The sequence below is a fragment of the Protopterus annectens genome, chromosome 2.part1 (assembly GCF_019279795.1).
Source record: "Protopterus annectens isolate FY-2018-M chromosome 2.part1, PAN1.0, whole genome shotgun sequence".
NCBI lineage: Eukaryota > Metazoa > Chordata > Ceratodontiformes > Protopteridae > Protopterus > Protopterus annectens.
This window is the reverse complement of record NC_056729.1, coordinates 957,604,713-957,623,654: the sequence shown is the minus strand read 5'-3', so window position 1 is coordinate 957,623,654 and position 18,942 is coordinate 957,604,713.

The following is an 18,942-nucleotide window of genomic DNA, read 5'->3' as shown; positions in this document are numbered from 1 at the left end:
CCATAAGTGCCTGATGTCACAAATGCAGCCAATGCACATTAAACAGATGGATGAAATGCCATTGTATATGCAGGAATTTTGTGTACTCTAACACATACACACACAGACACATACATAACCACCTACAAATGTAGACACACCTATACCGACACACGCAGCTAAAAATGTATGTGTCTCTGAACTAAAACTCAATAACAGCATAATGCATGCTATGTGATGTTTGTATTCTTCTAAAGAAGTCAGGGTTTACTTAAGAACAGATACTGAGGCTATTGTTAGGCATGTAATATTTTGTAGATAAACTGATTGTCTCTGTAACTCGCAGTGTCAATTGTGGAATAAAATTCTTATTTAGCCAAAACCATAGAGTTATCATTTGTATGTCCTTTGTTAATAGTACTCAGTAGAAAAGTATCCAGCATTTCAGTGAACTTGTGTTTAAATAATTTAAAAATAAATACACTGCCTCAAGGAAGGTTGATCCTGGCACATTAGTAGCAAGATGAAACCTGAACATTATAAATACTGTTTTTTGTTAGAGTAACATCTGATTTAGGAAGTGGAACATTGTTTAAATTATGACAAAACAAATATGTTTGTGCTGTAATTCACTTGATTGGACTAGTTATGTAAAAATATCATTACAATCAAACTCTCTTACTTTTGAATCTGTACTGCAACAAGACAATGAAACAAATCATGTTAATGTACATGCTGACAAACATTTAATATAATATAGTTTATATTTATTAACTAATAACATTAGCTGTATTGACAGTACTTAGGGTTCTCTAAAATATGGCATCTACTACAATAAAAAAGGACTATGAGAACAAGAGAAAAAGCCTATCAGGGACATTAAAAATGTCGATGAAAATATGAGTACAGGTTGCTGTAGCAACAAGCCTTTTATGCTTGGGCCTGCTCCTTGGAAACCACTGCCTCATTCCCTGGGTAAAGTCCATATATCCTGCTTCCAGCTCATCCTGATTCTTTTATTGAAAATCAACTCAATAAATTTGTCAGACTGCAGCAGTCTGCTGGGTAAGTTTGGTCTCTCTCCTCATTCATGTTACAGGAAACAAAATGAAAATGATTTATAAAAGCAACAGCATGAGAAGGGTAGGATTAATAAGATATGTTATTGCAGCAAAACGGTCTCCCTAATAGCTGAACCACTTATGATTTATGTTATGTGTATCCCAGTCACAGATATTAATAGTTTCCCAGTCATGCTACACTGAGTAATAAATGAAAACAGCTGAAAACAAAGAGAGAGGGAAAGTTATCGAACCTGCAGAAAGACAAAGAAATGACTTACCAAAGTGCTGAGTGAGATAGCAGGAGAAAGATTTTCTGAACTGTTAGTGACAAAAGTGGATACGTCCTTCATGTTACCTCCCATAAGAATATTGACTATGAGATAAATCAGACAGTGAAGAGAGTAGTGTGATACCTACATAAACCGTTTTCACGTGGTAGTTTCAGTAACGATTTTACTACTCGCAACACTGAGTATGAATGTAGAAATTCTTATGATAATTTAGTGGTCCGCTTCTGGAGAGAGTTGTTGTTTGTTAAAGGGCCTTACTAAATGAGCTGTGTCAAGACAAAAGACGGTTTCCAATTTAAATTCTATTTTTGATTATATAGTCTCTCACTATCATTCAGTTTAATGTTACTACATACATAAAGTGGAACGCACTTTCTCTTTTTATACATTATGAACCAGGGAGAAGAAAGGCAGTATGAATGAAAAAGGTTACTACACTATAGATTTTTTATTTATATGCCATGTCTGTTTGATGTGATTCATAGTCATATAGTTGGCTCAGTTTCTTGCATTTGGCTATAAAACAATTCTGGAGTTATGAGTTGGTAAACGCTATCTTCTAATTGCATATACCTCATACCTCACTTTGCTGAAAACTGATCTCTCGATGAAAAGATAATAGTTCAGGTGAACACATTTCCTTTCAGCAGTCCTTATCTAGAAACTTTTCTGAGTTGACAGTGTTTATGTTAGGGAATTAATTTCATTTACACTGTTACATGAAAATCACTATTCCTTACAATAACTTCAACATAATCAGTCCAATTTTTGTGATGGTCACATCGCCATGAAGTTATATTTATCTGTACCTTTGTTATTTCTTTAGTAAAGTAGGCATTGTGCAGTGGAGATTTTGGATGTGATTATCCAAATTATAGTTAATACACAGTGTTCAACGAGTCACAGATTGACAAACCTTTTTCACCTGAAATGTATTCCTTTAGACTCAGTACTTACATCCTGCACATTTTAAGTTGATTTTTGTAGGCCGGAAATGAGTTTATATAATGTGTTAGGAATATTGTAAGAATTATTATGCAGTGAAATATTACTGAAAGTTAGCTAAGTATAAGTTTTTTTTTCTTAAAATCAGGTAAAGCAATGTAGGTCATTAAATTGATGCTAGTAAAGGTAATTACTGTAAAACTTTTTTTATTAATGCTTAGAGGCCTTACAGTATTCTTGCATGCGTTTCATATAAAATCTGGTTACATCAGACATATGTTTCGATTTGTTTTTATTGCTCACTTTATTTATTTAATTATTTATTTGTTTATTTATTTTAATAAGTGAGATATGGTACTCTCATTTTATTTGGTTACAGTTTCCCTTTCCTGAAAATGATTTTTTAGCAACTTAAATATTCAGGACATTTCTTCTCAATATTTTTTAGTATGACTAAGCTATCACTGCCTAAAATGGAAGATAACAAAATACAGATAACAAACTACTGATGCATAGTATGAGTGGACAATGACCATTATAAAAAGAAAGCATTTTTATTCATCATTTGTTGATCAGGTTAGAGGCTAATGGCCTCTTTCAGGGGAGACCTGAGATGGTATACTATTAGGGGAAATGGGGCCATGGCCTTGGGAAACTTCACCTACTCATTCTGAAAAGGGATGGTAGGATCTTTTACATCCGCATAAACTACCACCAACTCAAGTGACGGAATCTCAGTTTAACATCTCATGCAAAGGACAGCACACTCAAGAGTGCAGCACCTGCCTTATGCTACACTGCAATGTTAGTAATCCTGCTACCTGGTGTAAGAAAAGAACCCACAGCCTTCTCTATCAAAGGAAAGTGTGCTACCTGATGTGCCACTGACACTGTCGTGTATGAAAGCAAATGGGAAAAAATGAGGAAGTAATAAAAAAAAATCTACCATGAAACAGCTTTTAATTGCTGTAAAGAAACTGCTTCTGGGATAAAGAAATGTGCAGTGGCTAGAAAAAGAAAAGGACAAAAGCAACTTGAAATAGATGTGCAGCTACCTGGCAGCACAGGCGTTCTCTTGGCTTTTCTTTCCCATTCTGTTTATTCACTTTGATATATACTCTACCACTATCTTGAAAGCATCCCTTTTTCCTTCCTGCATCATTGCTTTTTTCTACCCATGATTTATGGACATATGCTAAGATTCCTTTACTTCCAGATGACTCAGATGAACTGCAAATCTCAGAAGGAAGCAAATTAAAGCTGCCAGCATAGCACCTGTTTTGCTGACAGCTGTACTCACATTAATATAACATTATTCAATAAGTAAATTATTCTGTCACCTCACTTTACCTATCTAGTATGTCAATTTAAGCAGAACCCTTTTAAAGAGTTGGCACCCTGAGGAAGTTTTCATTTAAGTGAAAACAGTTCAACAGTTTCAGGACTTAAAGCTGCAGCAACTAATTCAAATCACAAATCCAAATGCCTGGGAATCCTGTAGGCATGATGTTTTACAGTAACACAACCACTACTTAGCTGTAGTTATATCACCATTTTGTAACATGTGTTGTCATATTCCAATGAAAATAAGTCTAATTAGTCCCTGAATCCCACTCACATACCTTTTGCTTCTCACACAGTTCAGAACATGATGATAAAGTAAGCCATTATAATGCATGGACAAAAGTCCAAAACAGGCCCTGTGGCTACTAAATTATTTGTTCAAATCCGCACTGGTATTAACTTTGCAATCTGCATGTTGAGCATGATATTAAGTCTTGACATTAGTGTTAGCAGTTCACCCTTGCCATCTGAAGACACTGTAGAATGGAGAATGCAGGCTCTCCATGCTTCTGTTAGACTAAGGGCCAGGAAAGCACCTGGGTGGAGATTGGTAGAACAGTTCTGCAACTATCTCAAGACTGTACCTCAGACCCTATCTAAAAGATAAAATTTGGAAAGATAGTGCAGAGTCAGCCCTCCTAGATATAAATCCACCTGAGAAGTGGCCTTCTCTGTCCAGCTGAGATTGGACTCATTTTTAAAAGAATGAGAACTTAAGCTGTTCACTTCACACATTCATTGCATAATGATGGACCTGGAGGAGGAGGAGGAATGATACTGGCTACAACATTAGATGTTATGCTCCAGGGTTTCAGATATTCAGTCAGCTGATGGCTAACCTGGCCGACTCTGGAGATTGTTCTATAGAGTAATAGATTCATAAGTAAGTATCAAGCTAGCTGCCTCTATAGGCCATTTTAAGCCCAGCCAATTTCCCTTTTTGTGCAAAAAAAAAAAGTCCCATTTTGTTTAGATCGGCCCTACCTATCCTGTGGTCGATAATTATAAATTACCCCTAAGGAGAATAACTGGGATCATATAATTGATAATTTGAGGGGACTCATGCATGGGGTAAAGCATTAGGTGCAGCATCTGCCCATTAGTAGTACAGGGGGCAGTCCTGGAGTAAATGACCTGTTTCCCATCCATAGATCTAAGTTGTGCTTGAAAATGGCCAGGGATGAACTTTGTTTTAAAGTCCATCATCCTCTGGTCATGGCTTCTGAGTACTCATAACCAAGACATCCCAAATATTCCCCAGGTCTAGCAGGGCATGTTGGTCTAGGAAAAGGCAGAGGGAGTCATAAGCATTCCTGTGCCAAGTCTCATTGTGCAAAGCCTAGATGTAAAACACATTTCATTTCTGATGTTCATTGGACACAGAGCTGTACCTTTGGTGAATTTGCAATGCCACCAGTTCTGAGCTGAGCACAGAGTTCTCTCTCATGTTCACCCTTGTAGGAGTGTGCTTGTGTTCTTCTCCTCTGTTGCTTGACATTTACAATACATCTCACACAAGTTCTGTTGTATACAATAGTTTACCATGCACAAGCTCAAACCTGGAGCTGGGGAGAAAAGGTCGAGGCAACTACAATCATCTCAAACTCCTATAAGGAGTATGAAGACCCTGAATCCACTACCTGTAAAATGGACAAGACAATGTGACAGTTTCTAAACTCACCACAGTTGATTCCCTCCTTTGGAAAACTTCTCCTAGAAAAGCAAAAATGGATATCTAGAGAAGAAGTAGGAAGAATTGTTGGTTCCTCCACTATAGAGCCATCAGCAATACAACTATTATGTTTCTCCTTGCTGACTGATTTTGATATCTGATGTAATTACATTAGTGGGTGATTGTGTTCATTTCCCCAACATAAATAGGATTCATTTCCCTACTGGCATCAGAATACCGAGAATAGAGAATAACATAAAATTGCTTTTTTTGCTGCTGTTAATATTAAGCACATTTCCTGCACCATTATGAGGACATTGTACTAAACTAAACTAAACTAACTAATGAAGAGTTCACTTTAACAAGGCTATCTCTTTTGTGCTTGTTCAATGCACTAATCAATTTGTATTCACCTTCAAAAGGTTCAGAATGTTACGGTGACACCAAAAGTATCAAATGATGCTGCTGGGATAACATTCAAGACAAAAACCACTCTAGCCTACTGCTCTCCATTATCAGCCAGTTTCCATCATAAGCATCAGCACTGCACATGATAAGTGACTATCACTGATATTCTGGCAGGAGCAGAATGCGTGGAAAGTAAATGATCATTGCAACATTGGTACAGTGAGTAGTGCTGCCATCTCACTGTGCATGGCTCTGGTTGAGTTGTGGCTGTGGATTCTGCATGCCCTCCCTGTCTGGCTGTGTGTTTATTCATGTACTCTGCTTTTCTGCAACACCAGAGACATAACAGAGGTGAACTGGGGTTCCTCCAATTTTGCTTGTAGATTGGCATGCAACATATGTACTTGTGCTGCAGGCATGCAACATATGTGTTTGTGCTGCATCTTGTGTTAGACCTGGCTTGTCAAGAACAGTGTCAGTATGTGTGTGTGTGTGGGGGGGGGGTGAGAAAGACAGAGAGAGGGAGAGAGAGAGAGAGACAGACAGAGAGAGAGAGACAGAGACAGAGAGTTGTGTGTGTGTTTCTGTACCTGTTTGTTTAAAAAGAATATCTTTATCCATGGGCAACCAAGTTATTTCTAGGCATATACATAACTCTCCTGGAGAGCAGTTAACCTGAACCCCACCCCCCAAAAAAAAAAAAAACAAGCATGTCAGTTGGAAGTTATCTTTCAAAAAAATAAGGCATAAATGCAGCACAAAACAGTTGGATCATTAGAGCCTCTGTTTGCCTGGTGGCCACCATACCTCAAACAATATAAGTGGATTTTCACAAACGCTTACCATTGGCCTATTTTGAACCCCAATCTTGTCTAAAATTGGCCAGGCTTAGAAGGCTAATGCAGCTCATTGGACATGTGAGGGTTGTGAGGGGGGTGGGAGGGTTAGTCATTATTTCTTTAACTTTCCTTAAAGACCTCAGAGGTGTGTACAGAAGGTCACTATAGCTTGCATGTACAGTATTCTGTTTAAGAGAAACTAGCCAAACAACATTATTGTGATGATTTTTTCACTTTCCTCACACTCAAATATCAGATGTGTATACAGGTGGCTATATTTTGGGGGGACGAGGTAAGGGGCATGTTTTTTATATTCAAGTGACAGCAATAGGTTGAAATATTCTACTGTGTTCTCTTTTCTTTTACTTTTGTCCTAGTCTGATATTAAAGTGGTACACATAATGTAACTGTCTTTTAGATGCAGAAGTGAGGAGGCATGCTGTATATAGGTTTAACAGAAACCACTAAAGTTATACGGCTATGGTCATTTGAGCCTTTACTTTTTTCCAATCTAACATCAGAGGGATACACAGAAGGCTACCGTTTTTGTGAGTGAGTAGGGAGGGATGCACTATTTCTAGATATCATTTGTGTACCTTCACAAGCATCTGTTTATTCTGAGCTGCTATTTTTGTCTTGCTCAACTTACTTCTTCATTGAAAACAAAAATGTGATGTTTTTGTTGTAGTCATCAACAGATTAACAACCTGGAGAAAAGCTCTAAAATGTACCAACCTTATGACATGTATAATTCCTCCTCCCAACCCCTTACTTAATTCAAAAATTATTCCCAAAATGATTACAATGCACACCTTACCAGTCAGGCTATGAAAAAAGGATGCAGCAAAAAATGAAAGTTGAACAGTAAGACTGAATTGCTTTCCTTAATCATGGTTTATTAGTTGAAAAGGTTGTTGAAAAAATAAATAAATAAACTCTACAAAAAACCTTAGAGCATCTTGGCATCTATGGCTTTTGGGGTTTGGTATCCCCAAGAAAGTCTGCTTAATTTAATTATTTCCTCCAATGTTATTATAATGCAGTCCTTGGCCAGTAATATTGGAGTAAATGGATGCAGAAAACATTGAAAAAAGTTGCATGGATGGTTTGGGGAGGAAAGGATGCTGTGATACGGTGGCCATCAGAAGATGCACATTGGGGAGTGGATGACAAACAGGCATCATGGACCCCTTCACCTACAGTGACATTTCACCTAAGGTCAACTCAGTGTTGCCTGTTAAAATGCTGAGTATGCATAAATATAGCTACATAAAACTAGCTATAATTATTTTAAAACTCTTAAGTGAGTGATATTTAACCTGGCAATGATGTGTCCATCTCTGAGGCAAAACCTTTTTATTTATTTTATTGTATTTATCTTTTTGCTTGGGTTAACCCAATAGTCCGTGGACTCTTTTCTGGCAAGACCTGAGGTGGAATTTATACTGGTTGAAGTTTAAAAGACATTAAGGGTGTTGATACACGTGGGGCTGGAAGAATTTTGTGAAGTGACTTTTTAAATATTTTCTGCAGTAGACATTTTTATGAATAAAGTTTCATACAGTAAATATGCAGATAAGAAAACTGAATGTAGAATTCGGAAGGTCAGATACAGGGAGAGTGGGGGGGGGGGACCTGAAAGAAAGACATTGTTTTCATTCACTTTGTAAAGGAAGTGTATGGACAATGAATAACTGAGATGTGAAGTATGGGTTGCATTGGATATGCATGATGTGAAATGATAAAATATTTCAAATGTAATAGTGAATAGGAAGAAAGGAACTGTTAGGTTCTGGGGGCAATGAGACACATTTGGTCCAGGAATACTCCAAAAGAAGATGTGGATAATGTGAGGAGCAGGGCCATACTACCAAAACTGTGGGAGATTATGTAGGAAATGCACTGAGTTTGGCAATGTCATTTTCAATTGTTCATTGATAAAAAAAGAAAATGTATATAAAGATGAAAGTGAGAGATAGCAAAGACATTTCCCAGGATTCACTAATATTCTGTGTAAGACTAGATTAGTCTTACACGGAAGAGCCAGCCTAAGAGTAAGATGGCAGCGCGTCATGCATATCAATGAGGGCACGCTGCCTCAACTCTAAGGCTAACACGGAGTGTGCACGAGTGCAGGGGGCATGTCGGACTGCCGAGCAGTCCAAAAATCCACACCCCTGCAAGTCTGACACTTGGGAAATGTCTACTTACATGAGCGAGTCCGCTCAAATGTGTACATACCCAGCGCTACACTCCCCCACATTTTAAACCCCTGTACAATTATAAAATGTAAAAAAATTATTATTTTTTTATCATTTCTGATATAGCTGCCCGTATTTGTGCGTGTTTGCGTGGGTTTGCCCATTGCTTAGCTACAGTTAGCAGTTTAGACACCGAAGAGGATAATAAGAAACTTATATGCAAATTAAGTGAAATAGCAATAGTGTAGTGGTAAAGCCTTTGCCCAAGGAGGAGGCATTCCCGGTTCAAGTCCCACCACTCCCCCTTCTATTTTCTGTTGGAAATCTGTATATAAAAATAATTCCTGACATTTATCATTTAAATTTTTGTAAAAAGCATTGAAATGGCCTATGTAGTAGTGAACAAATTATATATATATATATATATATATATATATATATATATATATATATATATATATATATATATATATCAAAGAAGCTGAAATGGTAATGCATACTGATGGATACATAAGTAACGTATCTTAAGCAATGTGAAACACTGCTAAGCAAAGTTTACCAGTATTAAGCATATTTAAATGTAATTGCTCGTAGCTGAGCACTGCATTAATTAGCGCAATGGTTTTGCATGTAGCTGCACATCAGGCCAACTAGCGCAAACAGAACATGTCTGTGTGGAGTTGCGCTCCGCGCTAACCAGCACAACATCAGCCAATGTCGAGCAACATACAGCAACGTAGAGCAATGTCGGGCAAAATTAAGCAAAGTCGGCTAAACACAGCCACACCTCCTAGCCTGGCTGGCCAGTAGTATAATAAAAAGCAATAACAGGGTTTGAACCCAGGATACTGTGCACCATAATCACAGTACTGAACCTCTAAGCCATGACAGTATCTTACAGCCATGCACTTTCAACACACACATACATATCAATGGAAGTTTACCCATTGCTAAGCAGGTGTGCCTTCAGCTGAGCTTTTTCAAAACTGGCCAATCACAAATAAGTGTGGGAAATGAGGCATATTTAAGCTCCATAGGCAGGAATAGTTGCCATAACTGGTTGTAGCTCCCATCTGCAGGCAGCATGGCCGTTGCTGGAGAGGGCTCTCGATTTCGAGTGCAACGTTGGGGCACTGAGGAGTCAAAAGTAATGGTTTGGCTCCTTGTCCATAATCATGAGGATAGACTTCTGCGGGGCCAGTACCAGGGCACCCAGTACAAAGTAGAAGCCTGAAACCGTTTAGCTCATGAACTTACCAGTGCCACAGGCATCCCTCGGACTGGTGAGCAGGTCAGACACCACCACGCAGACCAGAAGAGATGCAAGGAGGATCAACTGGACCAGTGGATCCAGGAGGCCCGTGGGATGGAAAATACCTCACTACTGAGTAAGTAGCCATGGAATTAAGTATGTAAGAATTGCTATTCTAGTCTATACTATGGATAGGTATGTCTCAATATCACTTCATTTACTTCACAGCTGCAGGTGTCCACGCTGCGAACCAGCAAGCCTATGCAGATAGGCTGCTAAGGCTGCACCACCAGGCAGGTTATTAATTATTCTGCATGTACTGTTATATAAAATAAATGAGAGAGCCTCTAGAAAAGTGTTTTAAGTCTTTAATAAAGGTATAATTCCTGGAGTGTGTCTGTGTCATTTTCTTTGATATGCTGTTGTACTCTTGCATTATAGAAATAGTACTGTTGTATTAAGCACTGTTAAATCGCACTTGGGTAGGCCCATATAAAGTGGATGAAGGGAGTGCCAGTAGCTTTTAAGCATATTTACAGTCCTAAACTGTTGGTTCATGCCCATCATGTACAGGTTAATCTGGCACATGAGTAGCTTGGTATTGTGCTCCCCAGAAATGTCAGTGTGCTGCCAGAAATGTAGGGAGCTGTTAAAATATAACTGATAATTTCACCTGAACATATTTAGATAAGTATAGGAAAGTAGAGCTGTCAGTGTACCATCTCAGCAGTAGTGTGTCTGAGCAACTCACAAAATATGGAGCAGTAACATCTGCATCCCGGACGGTTTGTATGTCAGATACAGCTCATGTATATAAAGATCTAGCAAAACCCATTTCACAATTTAAGGACAATTGGGTAGTGTAATAATACATGTAGGGGACATATAACTGCTGTTAATAGGAATGTAGTGTAAACTAGAAGGATATATAAGTTGTTAATGGAGCTATCTTTTTCCACCCTACTTAATGTGCATAAAAATGCAATTCCACACCTCAATGGGTATGTCTAATCTCAAAACATTTGTTGGGACATATGTCCTATTGGGTTATAAATATCTGCATTTATTTTGATGCATGTGCCCTGTTCAAATACCACAATATTGGTGACCTGTTCCCATCAATTAAACCTGCATGCTGTTGTAATGTCCACTGTTGTTCTATATATGCATGTGTTATGCTTGCTGTTCAACTGTTGGAACTCTGGTGTGTTGGGTTAATGGGAATACTTCTGCATGCTGTTATAACTAATTGGGAATGCTGTTGACTGTTACTAACCCATATTTTCATTAAATCCTCCAAAACATAGAACATAAGGGAAGGCCGGTCCCAGCAGACCCACCTGACCCACCTCAGCTGGCAATGGCACCTGGCACCAGCAGGTCCGGTGCCCAGCCTGGACCACTTCCTCCATTGGCCCTGTGCCACCTTCAAGTGAAAGCACTGCAGGGGATGGGGCTTGTCCCCCCCGTGCAAGCATGGGGAGAGGAGGGCCACCTATCACCCATCGAACGGTCCGGGCTGTGGTGCGTAGAGAGATTGAGCGTTCTGTTGCTGATCCTCTACTCCAGCTTGAGGCACAATTGGCGTGACTCATGGGTGAGCCTGCCCCTCCTATGCAGCCCCCAGCACAGCCACCCTCGGGGCTGCGAAGGTGCAGTGGTGACTGCTCATGGGTGGAGATCTCAGTTCCACTGTTGCCATCTGTAGGCTCATGGGCTTGCAATTTCCAAACATCCTTCCCCATCAATGGTGTTCACCCACCACATGTGTCATATTCCATCCCTGTATGCATATTATTTGTCTTGTCTGTTTACCCCCGCAACCTACCTCCCCAAATATACCTACTTCCCCTACCCCACATTCCACTCTCACCTGATAAAAAAGGGCAATCTGCCCCCCCCAAAAAAATACACCTCATACATAGCTGCCCATTTTGCACACATGTCTGCTGGACACATAAAATGTAATTTAATTGGCAATATAGCATACTTTGTTGTCCTCACCCCTGTCTCAGGGGTGGAATGTTTCATACTTCCCTCCAAATTTATCGCATATGCAAAGCTGTTGCTGTTAAAGAAATGGGCAGCTATGGACCTTCCCTACACCCATCCTGCACATCCCTAGCTGTTTTCCCTACTGTCTTTCCCTCTTTGTGCCCCTTTTTCACCACTTTCCTATCTCCCTATTTTTTTTTCTTTCAAAGAAATGAGCGCGGGGGGTAGCAGGAGTAAGCACTTTTAAGCAGTAGTTAGTGGGTTTGCGCAAGTGTGCGCTTAGCTAAGCATCGTGCAAACCCACTTACAACTGCTTAAAAGTGCCTTAGTCACTCTATATGTGAGGGCCCTTGTTCTGCTCAGCAGCAAAATAAAACACCTCTGTCAGTCTCGAACCCAGGACCTTGTACAAACTATACTGCATGAAGTACCACAAAGCCACAATAGACATCCAACAAGTTGGTGCTGAAATAAATATATCATGCATCAGGGTGAGTGAATGTAAAGGAAAAATAGGAATGCCATGACACACAGCTTGTTCTGTGGATCTTTACCAGCAGTTGTTGTGGAATTGCATTACAGGAATGTGATAAGTGAAGCAGCCATTCTAGCAGGAAATAATGTTACAGCAGCACTTTACAACCCCCACACAGTATCATAGCAGGACAAACATTGGCATATCTGATTAGGGCAGAGGCCATACCTGCCAACTGTGCCTAATTTTCAGGGATGCTCCTGATTTTGAAACAGATTTTAGCTGTGTCCCTCTGAATCCGTCTGAAAAGTACTGATGTTGGCCAGAAAGGTGATGAATTACACTTAATGAATAATGACAATAAGTAAGAGTTAGACACTGCTTGTACTTCAGAAAAGGTGTATTAATCCATATGCTCTGGTTCTCTCAAAGTCTCAACTTAATGGCAATAATATTTTAAAGGTGTACCTCACTTTTCCCTACTTTTCCCTGAGTCTGTTCAAATATGTACCTGAGTGTTTGAGAGGCCTGGCAGAGGCAGTAACACACAGGCATATCAGCTTTTCTGCTGTTACACACTGTGCAAATAGCTTTGGAAGGAGTTCCAGAAGCATACCCTTATGTAGGAGTACAACACTGAAATATAAAAGGATATAGCCATTTACTGGTAGCAACCAACTGTAACAATGCCATTGTTTCAGTGCTGAAAAGACCGGTGTGGTGCACAGACAAAGAATAACAGACTAACCTCTGGCTACCATGTGGATAGGTCCACAGTTGGGAGCTACGCAGACAGACTACTTGCCTTGATAAACTAACAGGTACACAACAAGCCTTTAAGTCCAGCAAGATAAAATTCACACAATAATAACTAATGCTCTCTGTACTTCTGCACCCCTACCAAAATGTAGAATATTCCTGCATGTTCAGGGTCTACCAATGATGTAGGTAGGCATACTCAGTACTAAAATTTGTCCAGTTTTCTTGAGCAGCCTGTGCTAATATCAACACTAAAAATGCACAAACTGTTCAGAAGTGAGTAAATTAATATTCACAGTATAGCAGTTCACAAACAATTCATGTGCCAAAGGAATACATCCCAATAACTAGTTTTGTATGGCAGTTAATTGTACAATTAGAAAAGAAAGTACATACTCCCATGTATCTTGGGTTAGCATTTTGAGCAGTGAGTACAATTCTACACTGACAAGTGTGTACTGGAAGCAGCAGCATTCAGGTCTGAGTACAACATTTAAATCACTGGCTACACCCCTGGCTTCAGATATAAGAACTATACCAACCTTCTGCCTTAAACAACGATGTCCACAGCAAACAAGCATGATCCCCATCTTGGAAAGCTGAAAGGGCCACGCCTACCTGAGTTAGCAATTTATAGCATTGGGTTGCTATGACAGTGATTACTGCAATTACCACACAGCAGGCTGCATGCAATTAGCAAATGGTGGCCACCAATTGGTGCAGAGGCCATCACATGCACATGTGCAAATACCTATAAAAGAGGCTATAATTGCTGCCAACAAACTCAATCACTCTATTGCAGAGACTGACAGAGAGACAGACAGTGAAAAGCAAAAGGAAAAAGAAAAAGAAATAATACCAACTCATACAAAGGAAATGTATGCAACAGATATGTATTTACTGGCATGTAGTAGATGTTTTTGAAGAGTACTCTACATAATGCGAACCATTCATATGTGGCAGCAGTACGTATCTATGCACAGATGCCCTGCTTAACTACTACCATGGACAATTCAGTGTGTACCTGTGGGCAGTGGGACATAACTGTGAAATGTGTAGCTCAGCATTAAATGTCAAACATCTAATCCATGTTATCTGTGTTCTGTACAGTAGTGTGGCCAATTGCTGTTTGGGGGATTAGCCCAGACATTTATATAAACATGGGTGTGACAGAGTAACATATGCATGATAGTCATATTAAAGTGTAGCTTAGCATTGGCAACTGCTGTACCAGGCTAGTATGCTAATATAGCATTTGGAGCTATATATACCCCATCTAATGTTACTGTGTGTTCACATGTGACACCTGTTCATGTTGCAGCAAGGCCCAACAATTCAGCTGTGAGGTCCAGGGACTTACAACAGTGTGGACCTTGTGTGTGTATGGCACACACATACTGAGATATATATATGTGTCATATATATTAACATCTGTATATGTGCATAGAGCAAGGGACATATTGCAACTGTTTGTGAAAGGTGGACATATATATGTTGGTGAAGGTTGTTATGTGCATATTTGTATGTAGGTTTTAGTGTGTGACAAACAAGACAGCATACAGTGCTGGTATATGACATGTGGTGGTTAAACACTGTGGGTGTTTTGTTCAGTTTGCAATGTTGCAGCCAGTGAGGCCTGCTAAAGCTACCTGAGCTGTGAACACTTTCAATGCATTTATCACAAGACTATGCGATATTATTACATTACTGTATACCTCGCATCCTTTGTATAATTGATATTCCCACCATGAAAGGTGGACTGTATATGTGTGTATATGTATATGTATATGTACACCAATATATATATATATATATATATATATATATATATATATATATATATATATATATATATATACACACACACAGAGTCATATATATTCATACACACCCACATCTGCTTGTTGCAATCGATTCTATGTAAAATTGACTGAGTGTGATGGTCAATGTGTTGATGAATATGTCAAAGATGTGTATTCGTAGGATAGCTAAGTAGGAAACTGTTTCTGTCATGGTATTATGGGTCCTTGCTTTGATCCCAGCAAAAGCTGTGTATGCTGTTGCTAGGCAGATAAAGCACTATGGCATACAGTCTGATGTAGTCCCTTGTTGTTAAATGGAGTGTGTCATTGGAGGCTAAAGCATTACATGTATGCTTATTGATTGGTACTGATGTTGAACCCAAATCCTTTATGTACTGTAATACTACTTGAAGCTCTGGGCCTAAACAGCAAAGTATGGTGTATGTCCACATTGCTTGGAACCACTGTTTTGTGTGGTCCCTGTAGTCATCACAGATTACATTCCTCAAGCTTAAGGTCTTGTAAGTACTGACATACAGTACTGTATGGTATACACGTAAAGCTTATCTGGGTTGCCATACCTTTGTGTCTTGTAATTATGTCTGATGTGTGTGTGGGTATGCCTGTAACGTGTCCTCTGTCATATGTGTGTTACAACATATAACTGTGTATATAGCAACATTTATAGTTTACTACAGAAGTATGGCACCTATATTCACAATTGTGCACATATTTTGGCCACGGGTTTGCCATCAACAAGTTGTGTGGTATAATGGTAATACTGTAACTGGACCTTACAAACATTGTGATGGATGACATATTTCTTTATGCATTCGCTTGATCTATACCTTCTGTGGCTAGATGGTGCATTGTGTCGCATACAGTGTGCCATGTACTGTTGTATAGTCTTATATAGTGATTTTATTTTGTTGCTGTGCAGAACATGGTTTATTATATAGAGCGTGCCAGGCACTTTCAAGCAGTTGTGGGGTGAGCACTGATAAGTGGTAGTGAAAGTGTTTAATCTCAGTCAGCTAATAGGTTGCTATATATGGCAGTTCAGTGATATCTGTACTGTATAATGTTAAATGTGCCATATGACTTGCTCATACATATCTTTTCTTTATGTCTTCCAGGGATCATGGCACACCGTAGAAATCCTAGCTACAGTAGTGCTGAAGATGAGATTCTTACCAGCTCTGTGATTCAGCACTACAGCCTACTCTTCTCCAGAACCAGCCAAGACCAGCCGGAGCGTACTGCAATGTTGCAAGATGTTGTCTGGAGGCTAAACGAGGTAGGCCTGCATAACTGGACATATGAGCAGGTACACCACCACTACAGTGATCTACTTAGACATGTCCATCAGTGTGCTTCTGATGTATGGAGACAACAGCTTGCAATAGGTGGTGGGATTAACATCCATCCCCCCTCACCAGAGTGGAGGAGCTGCTCCTGAGCCTGGTGGCACCTGCCCAACAACAACAGCAGCAGACATTTACCACGATTGAGGTTGGAGCCATCCAGCAAGAACACATGGAACATGCAGGCAACATGGCATATCTGTAGACTACTGTTACCTCTATTGGTAGATCATGCATATGTCAGATGTGTACTCTGTAGTTAGAAGATGTGAAGCCTGTTGTTGTGCAATACTGATCATTTGGAACATAATCTGTAGGCCTGTGAATGTAAACTGTTCTACTGTAAGACTGCAAACCCACAGTAGCAATGCCACAGTTGTCGTCACTGACAAACTGTCTCATATCTATGTAGGTCCCTCTGGTGTGACAGCAAGGCAGCGGACAGATGCTGGTGATTGTGTTCTACATTTACTATTGCAAATAAAAAGTGCATGTCATAGTTAAGGTGCAGGCCATGTACACATGTAACACACCTTCCCATAAGCATGCTGTGCATGTTTGCTGTGAGACCACGCACATCTCACTAATGTGATTAGCTGCCTCAAACACATGCAATACACAGACCATCTCAAACAAATGTGGCTACACTGTAGTGACCATTGGATAGGCAGAGTCAATACACAACATGCACATAACATACACAACTATGTCATGCACAGAACATGTTAACATGCTACACATGAAGGATTCACAAAACATCTGTAAAGTCACACTCCAGTATCCCAAATGTCATCCACACAGCACACATAATATACCTGAGGGGTAGAGGTCTATCATGGGGCAGTGAAACACTCTACAACACACAACACATTCATGTTAGGGAATGCTCCTTATTGGCCTTCTTACATACCCATGTAACAACTGGTTGTGAAATGGTGAATGTAGCCATGGTACTGCAGTACAACATGATAGGTGCTGGTTTGGGACACATTTGTAGCATTGAGTGACCACATGATGCTTTATGCTGATGGCTTATGGTACTATACCCCATCCAGTTATTGTAACCACAGTACTACACATAGCTTTCATTGCTATACACCTCAATGTTGTGTGTGTGCAAACATATGAACCTGTAAACAAAATGCATACCAATCACCATTTGCACAACTGACACATATATGTCTTGTGATGCTATTGAGTGGCTAGGTCATATGACACACATTGGGTATGTGTGATGTTTAAATTTGCAGTTGTGTTTTAGCATGCCATGTCATGGATGACACTGGCATGTCCACAATATGATCTACACTCACCATAACTACTGTACATTGGTTATGTGGATGATTGGTGTTCCATCAGTTATACATGCACCACTGATCTTGTGTGTATACAGATCATGCATGAGCTAAAACTGTGTCCACAATTATTTGCTAAAGACACAGAGGCTCTAATCAGAATTGGATATCTATGTGACACACAGATACACAACCAGCCATGGTATGTAGACCTGTGAGTGATGGTGCATAGTACATTACAGAGTGTTGAATACTTGCACAGCAATGTTGTGTCCATGTATGCATTGCGTTCCAGGGGGAGGCCAATCACTGAACAACAAAACACATGCATCAAAGCCATGTATACTGTTAGTAACAAGGACTGTCTACACTTGCACTGCATGCTGTTGAGCAACACATGTCCTGCATGCTGAAATGTGTGCTATGACTGTTTTGCTTGTGATACTGTACCCCACCATCAACTGCTATTGAGTATGTTCTGAGATTGCTGGTGGTGTGTGTGTGTGTGTGTGTGTGTGTGTGTGTGTGTGTGTGTGTGTGTGTGTGTGTGTGTCTGCTTTAGTGAGGAATGTATTTGTGTGTGTGCATGTGTGCATGTGTACATGTTTACATGTGTGCATGTGTGCATGTATGCGTGTGCATGTACGCATGTGCATATGTGCATGTGCATGTGTGCATGTGGTCTGACTTCATGTACAGGTCTTAAAGTGTGTTTCCTGTTTTCCTCTCACAGGTGCTGAGGTGGGGATGGTTCAGTGCAGCAGGGAACCTGATGTCACTGACACAGATAGTGATAATGAGGATAGGTGTGTTGAGGCACAGGCAGGTTTGTCAGGGTCTGTTGTTGGGCCACCATTTGACAGTACACAAGTCTCCACCCCATCCATGCACACAGTCATACTGCCTGTACATCCATCATCACCAATGCCCTTAGCAGAGGGACAGTGTACAGTCGGCACTGGCCAGGGCAGTGTATGGCACATGCATCATGACACAGCAGCCATAGCCAGATGGCTGGAATGGTACCACATAGGCAGATGCCCAGGGTTCTCGTCAGAGCACTGCTGGTCATCATGCCCCTGGCAGACGTGCCACAACTCTTACAACCATACGCATGTTCCAGGCTGTCATGGAGGCACAGGCACACATGGAGTGGTACACCAGACAGGGACTAAGGGCACAGAGGGCTTATAACACCTCTGTAAATGACAGTATCCGTGACCTAGCAGGTGCCATATGTAATTACACTGAGGTCATT